At 31.9% G+C, this 11,916-nt stretch overlaps 1 protein-coding gene across 1 annotated transcript in view; it reads left to right on the top strand.

Moving 5' to 3' along the window:
* Window positions 1–598: 598 nt before the first annotated feature.
* dimm (basic helix-loop-helix family member dimmed) overlaps window positions 599–11,916 on the top strand; it is an 83,985-nt gene continuing 72,667 nt past the window's right edge. Inside the window, exon 1 of the mRNA XM_075295398.1 lies at window positions 599–1,052. The gene's annotated coding sequence lies outside the window, so the exon portion shown is untranslated. The remainder of the gene's footprint in view (window positions 1,053–11,916) is intronic.

The following is an 11,916-nucleotide window of genomic DNA, read 5'->3' as shown; positions in this document are numbered from 1 at the left end:
AGTTATCATCAGCATGGCGTTGCTTTGCTCCAAACTGTGTTGTTGGTTAGATCAACGCATTTGTCAACCTACGATGACACCACAATTGCCACCTCCATCCATCGCTATCAGCCGCCTGCCATCAGCGTCATCGGGGTGGCCACCATGTGGGTGCTTCTTGTGCGATAAGAGGAATTGTTACCATCACTCAATTTAATCCTACTCAAGGCAAACAACGAATCACTCGCTACTTTGAGTTTTCACTCAGTCATGGAATTCGGTTAACCATTGCCTTGGGTAATTTCTGGACATGCGCGCTGCTGGGGAAAGCCTTTGAACACACTAATGTGGGTTGTTGGGACCAACCCATTTTGGCCTCAAATTTCGCTTCTCCGGTCCTGAGTGCGTAAGTCAACCAAGCTGAAGCAACAGTTGAGTAAGAACCACTCACACATACGGGACATTGGACTTGTTGCTCACACACGTTTATCTGTCGGCAAGGGCTCGTGTCATTTCGGCATTTTTCGTTCAGTATCATTTGTAAATCGTCACTTGTTGCTTACCGGCCTATTGCGATTTGCAATGGTTGGCAGTCCTGTGTTAATCTACAAGTGGCAGATGTTTACACTTCCGGTAATGTTGCCAGCCGTTTAGTTCGAATAGTCAGTTAGCGGAAGTTGGTTGTTTAATTTAACCCTCATTTTAAAATAAATTTTAAGTTTTCTGTTGTCTGCTAATATCAATGGTGAAAACGAAAAGAAAAAGAAAAACAAGGAAATAGTGTGAAATCAGTGATATCAAATACGTACTACAATTACAATAAATTTTAGAGAGAGAGAGAGAGAGAGAGAAAAAAATATATTTGGTAAAGAAATAAAACGAAAGTATTCGTTAAACAAAAAGTAAAAATATTTCAATTGCGTTAACCAAAAAGAAAAAATATTTCAATTTCAACCAACACTAGCACAAAATAATTAAATCTTTAATTGTTAAAATAAACATGTGGCACACCTCTTCCTAACCCTAAATAGGTGAAAATAGATCCCAAAATTATAATTTTTTCTCAACACCACGTAAGTAATATTAAATTATCAGATAAATTCAAGGTGAATTCATATTGAATTTTAAACTTCAGATGATTTTCAAGTGCAAAGATTCTTTGACGATTTCGACAAATAATTTTCGACATTTTTTTTTCATAGAAATTTATTTTGTATTTACTTAATCCCAAGCACGTCAATATTATTTATTCCTTGGATTAGAGAATAAAGTAAAATATTGTGATTTATTTAATTGTCTACTTTATACACGCAGAGAAGAAACATGATTGTCACAATCATATTCGAAGAGCAAAATAATATGATAGGAGCTATTTTTGCGACGACCATGTAACATTTTAACCTGCAACCATGTTGGCGCAGTGAACATGGTTCTAAAAAAAATATAATTGTCCTCATCTAAAATGTTATTATACTGATAAAAAGAATTTTGTTTGAATGAAAAGACAATGGTCACGATTTAAAATGTTATGGTATTCATGAAAAATGTTTTTCTTCTAGTTAAAAGAACATGGTCACAACCTAAAATGTTTTGATCTTTATGAAAAAACTTTTTTCATCGTCGAAAAAAGGACGCCACTTGAGAAAAGAAAACACAAAATTAACATTATTTATTTATTTATTTATAAACTAATTCAATGTTTATTTGTATTTATAATGCCGTTCAAACAAACCACATATTTTTACACACTCTATTTTATTTCAATTTCAACAATAAGTAATTATTTCATATTTACATCGTGCCCATCAAATGTACAAACGCAGACATCGCGTAACTGCAAATAAAAATAAATGATACCACATAGCAAACTGCAGAACAAAAAACAGGTACATTTTTCCAATTACACTTCCCTTTTTTGTGTTCATATAAAACCATATAAAACGTGCCACTTCTGAATAAATAAATGAACACAAAACACAGTAAATCCTTATTCTTCGTCCATTCCAAGAAACAATCAACACACGACTGACGCGCAAAATGAAAATCGTGTGTACCTGCTCAATGTTTTTATAAAATTCTTTTTGCTGCAAAAAAGTTAAAAAATTAAATGGTCACGAAAAAAATGTAAATGGTCTTTATAGCCATTTAATGGTTCTAGACATGTCTATACGTAACCTAAACAAATACTTTTTTTCCCTTCAAAAAAGTAAAAAAAAAAATTGAATGGTCAGGTACATGATTTTCCTGATCATGTAATGGTCTCAAATTCTATCATTTAAATAATAAAACCTGTTTGCGGCATCTGAGGACCATTTAAATGCTTATTGCCAACATATATTTTTTTTCTCCGCTCGAAAATTATTTTTACAAAGACAAAATACATGGTTTTCGCGACAATTACATACTCTAGATAAGCATTAAATGGATGCGCAATAATGTCCAAACATGGTTTTCCTGTGCGTGTACGGACGTGTCGACGAGGATTTTAGTTAATTGAATCGTGTATAAACATAAAATTTTTGTTTTTCGTTGATCGATCTCTGAAAAATGTTTTCTCTATAACAACGACTATTTAAATTACAAAGAAATTTTATTAAAAACATCGTTTACCATTTATTACAGCAATCATTACAATAGTATTTTACTTCAAGTAAAGTTAACTAAATAGACTCTAAAACGAAATTGAAATCTATCCAATGAATTTTGACTTACACTTAAAAATGTTGGTACTGCTTTTAAGTCAAAAAACAAAAAAATATTTTAATATTTGTACAATAATCAGGAAAATCGACTTACTCTTAAATATAAATGGACCCAACAAAAACTAGGTAACCACATCTCATTACAATTGACATTACCAGGAGTAAAGCTGTCATTACACGTTGCATTACATTGCGGCGAGTTATAATGACTAACTTGTAATGACAAAAATAAATACTTGTCTGTAATTTTCGAATATAATAATATAATTATTCACATAATCGAGTACTTACATAAAAAATCAAAAAGAATATGTAATGTAACGGTAATTCTGAAGATTTTTCCGTTAAGAATTTTTTATCACAAATATTTCATAATAATTGTATTTAATGACATTATCATATTATGTTTTAAATAAATGCTTTCTTATACCTCATTGACATTACACTTCCAAAATGCGCCTAAACTAAATTTCAAATGCCATTTGCCTTATAAAAAAGAGACTTAAAATTCACTTTTAGTAGATTTCGAACCATATGTGAATTGGCTATTGGATATATTATAACGTAATTCACGAATCCAACTCCCTTAAACAACCTACATTTATTTCTATTTTAAGTGTGAAATTAATTTGAGTGTAATCTTATTTAGATTATTTATTAGATTTTTTGTTTATTTATACAATATTCGTTTCTATTCAAGTAGTTCTCCTATTACAGCACCACTCGCCATATTTTGATCCATTGTAATCGGCAATAGAAATCAATATTTTCGAGATTTGGTTGCCTGAGACAATAAGTGGCAAAATAGCCACTCATATAATCACCTAATATGTAATGACTACGAATAAGCTATTACATATTAGGTGATTATATGCTTTAAATGCACTACTTATTTTATGGCCGAAAGTATGCCTGGGAGAAGTACTTTCCTCCTAGGACATGCGTATGTAAATGTAATCCGAAGCGTTGCCAATTAATAAGTGGTTATTAATTTTTAAATAGGCTTACCTACAAGATTACCGGGTAATGAGAGCTTTTGCTGGGGAGATTTCACTTATGGAAGTTTCAATTCATGTATCCAACTGAATATTGCATAGAATTTTAAAGAAGTATAAACGACATTAATTTATATTTTCGTAAGTACAACGATTTTTTGCCAATGCGAGTTTTACTTAACACAAAAGTCTCTTTTCTCATTGACCAAAAGTCGATAAACTTTTAATTCTAAGGACAAATCCGCTTTGTCCCTAGAATTAAGAGATTCTACTTACAAATGGGTATTTTCTCAAAAAAGAAAATTCTATACGCAGAGAAGAAACATCATAAACCAAGAGATAAATAGTATTATTGGAAGTGTTTGTGGCGACCATGTAATAGTTTACCGAAACATAGTACCAAGAAAAATAACATTGCCCTCATCTAAATTGTTATAAAAATGCAAGCCTAGAAAGAAAAGAAAAAACCAGCTTATAAATTTTATTTTTTCATCAATTCCTTGTTTATTTGTATTAATAATGTTATAGAAGCCGAATTTTAAATACCAACCACCAGTGTTACCGTTGGAATTTTTTAAAAAGTCGCATGTTCCAAAAAAGGTCGCGCAAAAAAAGTTGCATGATAAAAAAAAGTGGCTTACATTTGTGAGGCCTTTTATTACAAAAAATGTTCTATAAAACAACACAAAACAAAAACAATAAAGACACAGTCCATTTAACATAAAAAGGACATTTTTACCAACTTTTTAAAAATGTATTTTTCCTCTTTGCTAAAATTGGCACAATTGTACGCGAACGCCATCCAGTACCAATTTACCATCAGCCAATTTAAAGCTTTTAAATCAGTTAAAATAATAAAAATATTTATTTTTTATACTGCACTTCTAATTGACTCTGTGAAATATATTGCACGTATGATTTGTTTATGACAAACTCTTGCAAGTTTTTACTGGCAAAAAAGTCCCAATCAAAAACTTGCAACTTCTCTATTTCTCAAATGTCACATTTAATCTCTCTCTGACTCTTTGTTGCTGGCTTTTTGGAATAAACCAAAACAAAAAAATAAAATTATTTGGTACTAGAACGCATCTAGTAGCTGAAATGGTATACAATAAAACAAAGACTGAATAGCTTTTTATAGCCGAGTTCAAATGGCGTTTCACATTGCAGTGAAGTACTTAAAAAAACACTCAGCATCCACCGCTGAAACAGATTTGGCTATTTGGTTGAAACTGGGACTGAATCCATGACCAAGGGTGGCAACGGTGGCTCCTACGTAATGTGCACGGCGATGAATTCCCATTTATAAAAATTGCTTCAAATTGAAGCATGCGACTAAAGTCGCACATTTTGCATATTTTAAAAAAGTCGCATGACGTCAGAAAGGTTGCAAAATGCGACTAAAGTCGCACAATGGTAACACTGCCCACCACCACCATTCCTCGTCGTAGTATCCCGTATTTGATAATATATAGAATTTCAGGGGGTTTTATGACAAATATTCTCCCAAGCAGATCAGTTCAACCAGTACGCTTCCCGAAGATACATTTAAAAATTCCATCTATTACTACTAGATCAGATTCCGGATTTATAAGAACCATTTTTGTTTGAGTTTTAGAGGAATCATAATCATCACGTGTAAGTGTGGAAGCAAATGATTAATTAACGCCTTGATCTAAAATCTATAGATTTTTACCCCCCTTTAGGTTAGGTTAGGTGGCAGCCCGATGTATCAGGATCACTTAGACTATTCAGTCCATTGTGATACCACATTGGTGAACTTCTCTCTTATCACTGAGTGCTGCCCGATTCCATGTTAAGCTCAATGACAAGGGACCTCCTTTTTATAGCCGAGTCCGAACGGCGTTCCAAATTGCACTGAAACCACTTAGAGAAGCTTTGAAATGTCACCAGCAATACTGAGGTGGGATAATCCACCGCTGAAAACTTTTTGGTGTCCAGTCAAAGCAGTAATCGAACCCACGACCTTGTGTATGCAAGGCGGTCATGCTAACCATTGCACCACGGTGGCCCCCCTTTACTTAAATGATTACGAGAAGTAAAATCTGGAAATGTTACTTTCAGTTCCAAGAAATTTTCATGATCAGTGCACCTTCAGTATCGGTCTATATGGCGGTTCTAGAATCTAGACCCTAAATCGGCGGGCCGGTTTTTAAGGGGGCTATATCAAAACCCTTGGTATGCAAGGCGGACGTATTAACCATTGCTCCACGGTGTCCAACTAAATGTATGGTTAACAGAAACATACATTTAGTTGTTTTTAAAAGTTTGTTTAATCGTCTCGTGGGCGCCGAAAACGATGCTATATAAATATAACTGTTTGACTGTTGATGACATTAACAGCTACCTAGCCCAGTGGATAGTGTGTTGGCTTACAAGTTGTATGGTCCGCGGTTCGATTCTCCGTCCAGGCGAAAGGTAACATTTACAAATTTATAAAATCGAATAATTTATTCTACATTGTTTGTATTACAGAAAAATGTGCTAAGAACTAAAAAACCTCGTGGAAGTGATAAATATGTGAAGGAAAATGCAATTAGCCAGAAAATATTGTTTTTTTTTTTAGTTAGCCTTTATGAAATTGTTTTGATATCCTGGAAAAGAATAAACGTTTATCACAAAAAGTATATACATTTCTTCCAAATAAACTTCCTTACAGCGAAAAGCAAATGAGGAACGATCTTTGTTTGTCTAAAATTTTGTTTGCGTTTAAAACAACCAGTGAGTTAAATTCGTGAACCATTATTATGAAATACTTGGAAAATTTTTCGAAATCAAGATTATATTACATATTAGTTTTAATTTTTATGTAAATGCTGAATTATGTTGATATTTTTAGTTAATTATGCCATAATTAATTCCATTTTATTAAGTTATTATCGATCAACTGCATTACATCTTGAGAAGTATTTATTATTGTCATTGTAAGTTAGTCGTTATAACTCATCGCAATGTAATGCAACGTGTAATGCGAGTTTTAATTCTGGTAATGCAAATAGCAGTGAGTTGTGGTTACTTAGTTTTTGGGTATGGTGGATTAAAAATCGTCTAAATTACATCGCATGTTCTGACAACACAATCCTGAGTCCAATCCCAGACTCGATCGGACATCAACATTTTTCAGCGGTGGTTTTTATCCCCTCACAGTAATGCTGATGACATTTCTGAGTATTTCAAAGCTTTTCTGAGCGTGAAATGCTGTTCGGACTGGGCTATAAGAAGATCCTTTTTCATTGAGCTAAAAATAGAATCGGACAGCACTAATTGATAAGAGATATTTTCACCAGTGGTGAATCGCCACCTTTGGCATCACAATGACCCTAAAAATATCGGGCTGTTATTTTACCTAACTTTTCTTAACGTATATTTCGCCTTATGGAGGAATCTGAAAAAAATGGATTTTTACTACAAAAATATTTCCTTTGTTTTTATATATTGATTTTATTTATACGTTGATTTAACAAACTCTTGATGAGTCTACAAATAAATTGACAACAGTTTGATCACCCTAAACATGTTTAAAGAACAAAATGCTATTTTTGGACGGTAAACATGGAACATGTTTGTCGTAACCATGTTATTTTCTGGAAAATTATGTATCTGCTTTCATCAACCATGTACGAGGGCAGTTCGGAAACTTCTTAGCCTAGCACAAAAAGCGCGGTATAAACAGAAAAAAGTTGTGTTTTGGAAACTTCCATCTCTGTTATGAACACATGTTAAATTTTGTTTCGATCTGGCAACTCCTTCATATAGAAACAGGTGTTCAAAAAATACGCATCCGCAATTTTTTTACAATGGAAAAATTAGAAATGCGGGCTGTCATTAAATATTTACATAAAAAAGGTTTATCGGGACAAGAAATTCATAATGATATGGTGAATGTGTTAGGTGATGTGCTCCTTCATATGCAACAGTAAAAAATTGGGTTGCTGAATTTAAACGTGGTCGTACAAGCATTGAAGATGAACCACGTAGTGGACGTCCAAAAACAGCAACAACAACAGAAATTGTAGACAAAGTGCATGATATGGTATTAAATGATCGACAAATAAAAGTGCTTGAAATTGCTAATATCATGGGCATCGCAAATGACCGAGTCCATTTAATTTTGCATGAAGAACTACAGATGAAAAAGCTTTCTGCAAGATGGGTGCCGCATTTGTTAACAGTCGATCAAAAACGCATAAGAATGACCATTTCTCAAGCTTGATTGGATCGTTTTAAGCGAAATAAAATGGATTTTAAGAGTCGTTTCATAACTGTTGATGAGACATGGATCCACCACTACACGGTCGAAAAAGACTGTTTTTCATATGTTTGGGTATAAACATTATATGTTTGGAACTCAAATTTAAACACAATATTTTGCAACATCTGTGTGCAAACATATAATGTTCATAAACTAGCATAATATGTTTGGGACATATATGTTAATATGTTAGAACATATTATGTTTGGGTCATAAAATGTTTGTAAATATAATATGCTTGGATGCAAACATATATTAATTTAGAAATAGCCCATAAACATATATGTGTTTACAAAGAGAGACAAAGTGTATGCTGGAAGTAAAATAATGAAAGTAACCAATTGGCGCATTACAAATATATATACACAAAGAAAATTTCATTAAATATAGGAAAACTACTACGTGTGAATATAAACAAGTATAAATTTACATATTATGAGTAAACATATATATGTTGTCATATAAGAGTTCGCCAAAAATTGTATATGCTTAAGTAAAATATTAAAATGAGTATTCGGAGAGAAAATTCATTCGGAACCAAGATAAAATACATTTGAAAAAAGGAGCATGAGTTTTGTTTATCATTTTCGCATTACGTGCACAATTTTTTTGTTTCGTCAAAACAAATCGGAACGTAGGACGAGTAAGTCAAAATATTCAAACAAAGGTAATTAAAGGGATCTTCATAAAAACTAACGAAAGGGCACTATACACTGAACAAAAAGCATGTCCGGTTCCAAAGATTGTGTCTCCACTTTAACAATTTTGATATTGATTCCGAACCAAAGAAGCGGAGAATACAAGTAAGGATGCTTTTAAGACACAATTCTCTTTTAAATGGGGTTTTGTGTACTTGACTCTACGAAGCACATTTCAATTTTTTGCTTTTTCAGCTTTTCTTCATATGCTATAAAATGTCCGTTAAAAACAAGACTTCCAGTAGAAATTATGCTATGTTTCAAGTAAAAAATGTCTTTAAAATAAAGTATTGAAAAACATATCCTATTTTTTAATGATTTTTGCCTTGTAGTCAAGATGCAAAAATGCAACAAATTTAGAGATAGTTTCATTAATTTTAAAGAATTTTTCTGAATTATTAAAGTCAAGTTGACCTTAGTCCAAAAATTTGTTCTTTCATGTTATGATACCCATTTTTAAGTCAATTCACTTAATTATAACGACAACACGACTTCATTGAAAGTATCGACCTTTGAACATGGAAAAAACTTTATATTAGAGAAATGCGTCTTCTAAGCTAAGCAAAAGTTGTATTCTTATTTTAAGGACATGAACTCTTTGGCCTCACGACAATACTTTTTCAGTGCACTCTTTTTAGAGTTGTGAAAGTAAAATGAAAACAGTGAAAAATTAAACAGTAAGCTCTATAAAAACAAAGATTAGTTCCTCTTTATTAATGAGTAGTCCAAGAGGAGTTGACGGATTTTTTCGAAAATAAAAGCGGGTATTGCGTTCGAGTTGAGAATAACATTACAACTTTTTCCGGTAAATTGTATTATAACATGGTGGGGAAAGATCCAAAGCAACAATTGAATAAGTTTATTTTCTTTAAAAGAAATTATTAAAGAAAAGTAAAAGGGTAAACATGGCCATTTTAACGCGATAATACCAATTTATACCGGCCTTAAGAATTAAATTAAGTACAAAATTATTCGTTAATAACAATTCATATTTATTTGTATTTCTAAATTAATGGTGCTACATGCCAGCAAACAATTGTTCACACCAAAATAAATTTATGTGCTGTTGTAAAATTACTGTTTAGAATTTAAATATAATGTGCGTTTGAATGGTTATCGTTAACCTTAGGATTCGATGGAAAAATATTTTTATATACTCGAATTCTTCTTTTGTAAGAGTTTTTGAATTTCTTCGAAAATTTTAAACTTGTATACAAAAACCTTTATTTGTTACACAATTTTTATTTTTGCAATAAAAAAATAATATTTGATTTGAACTCAGTCCATTTCGTTTATATCAAGCATTTTTCTTTTCTGACTTTAAGTCTTTTATAAAACACACTTTACAATTTCGTAGTAAAAATTTAATATAATAGTATGTAATGCTGAACACCTTTTCGGGAACTTCCGAACGAATCTGGAATATATGTTAAAAAATATATTTAAAAAAAATGGTGTTGGTCGAAGCAGGGATCGAACCCAGGACCCTGTCACGCAAGGCGGACGAATGTTATTTTTGAACGGTAAACATGGAACATGTTTGTCGTAACTATGTTATTTTCTGGAAAATTATGTATATGCTTTCATCAACCACGTATATATTTGCTGAGAAAACAGCAACATTTTTGCAACAACAAGTTAAAAAATTTGCTAAAATAATAAATTACGTTTTGTTACGAATGCAAAATGAAAAGAGAAACCGAAAAATGTTCTCATGGAACGTGTATTACCAATCGTGTACTAATCTCTGGTTTTTTTGACGAAAAAGAATAACAAAAAGCCCATTTCACATCTTCCTATTCTATCGTCTTTGGTTATGGTTGTTGTTTTTTGATTTCAGCTCAAAACCATGCATTGACTAAACTACAAGTGTAGCTTAACCAACAGAGGAAAAGAATGTTTGTCAAATTTATTTGGGCAAAGCCCTATAGACTGCAAGATGTTTTATTTTGTGTATTTTGTTTTGCAGTTTTTCTGAATTACGTGGTTTCATTTTATTTGCATTGTTATGTGTGTATGCTTGTTCATTGATTACATATTTGACGTCAACATTTATGGAATATTTTTGAAGGTAAATCAATCACTCTATAAGTACTTAGGATTTTCTACGGCAAGATAAGTAAAAACAAATAAATGAAGAGTTAGTAGATAAACCAACACTATATTATGTTTTATGTGCGATCATTTTTACTGACACTTTCTATATACTCTCCTGAGGTAGTAAACGAAAATAAAGTTGCGTGTGATTAGAGTGGTCAAAACCGGTGGACCGGTTTTTCTTTTTGCACCGATTGTCGGTTTTGTATAAAATGCCATTTTCGGTGGACCGGTAGAACCGGTGTTTTTAATATAATAAAAACCAGGTTTCGGTTTTTTATTTTCAATGTAAACTGAAATAAGAAAACTTCCCGAATGTGTTTTTGTGAACTTCCAACTAAAACAAAATATGTTAGATTTCTAAAGAATTCCCAGAGATAATTCAATGAAATATAAACAATTCGTGCTTGTTCAATTGGGAGCGTATATTTTGTCAACAAAATCTATGATATTACTTGCGTAATTATTATTCGACTTAATTTGGTGTACTTTTATGTAGAAAATGAGCTCTGTTTGTGAATGTTTTAAAAAACCACAAAATGAGTTTAAGAAATTTTTTAGTCATCGGGGCTCTTCATTATTATAGAAAATATTTGAAAAAATTCAAAATTTTAATATTTATCGGTATTTTTACCGCAATTGAAGCCAAGAAATTGCTTTTTACATTAAAACATTTAAGTATTTTTGCCTTCATTTATATAAAAGCGTTTTTGCTACACCCAGAAAAAAATGCCTCCGAAATTGAAGGAAAAAATATTCATCAATTTAGTTTAGACATTTTATTTCCATTAAGGTAAATTTTTGTGTGAAATAATAAAATTTACTTGGTTCAGAAAAAAAAAATCCTAAACTGAAAGCTGTTAGTAATAGTTCATTAACTAGAATAAGGTATGGCATTTTACTAATACTGTTTTCTTCGCTGGGTATAAGAATTTACTACTGTGTATAAGAATTTACTTATTCACTGATAACAAAGCATTCGTAAAAATAAACAAAAACTGAACTAAACCCAAGCTTTCTCAAAAGTTGTAAAATTTCTCATAAAATGATAATTCTGCCTTCCTTTATAGAAAAATAATAAATATAAACATGTATATACGGCCGTAAGTTCGGACAGGCCGAAGCTTATGTACTGAAGACTGTCATCCACAATCGAACTACTTGGGTTGCGG

The sequence above is a fragment of the Haematobia irritans genome, chromosome 2, assembly GCF_050003625.1.
Source record: "Haematobia irritans isolate KBUSLIRL chromosome 2, ASM5000362v1, whole genome shotgun sequence".
In the NCBI taxonomy this organism is placed as follows: Eukaryota; Metazoa; Arthropoda; class Insecta; order Diptera; family Muscidae; genus Haematobia; species Haematobia irritans.
The sequence above is the reverse complement of the archived record's forward strand: the minus strand, read 5'-3'. Positions and strand labels throughout refer to the sequence as shown.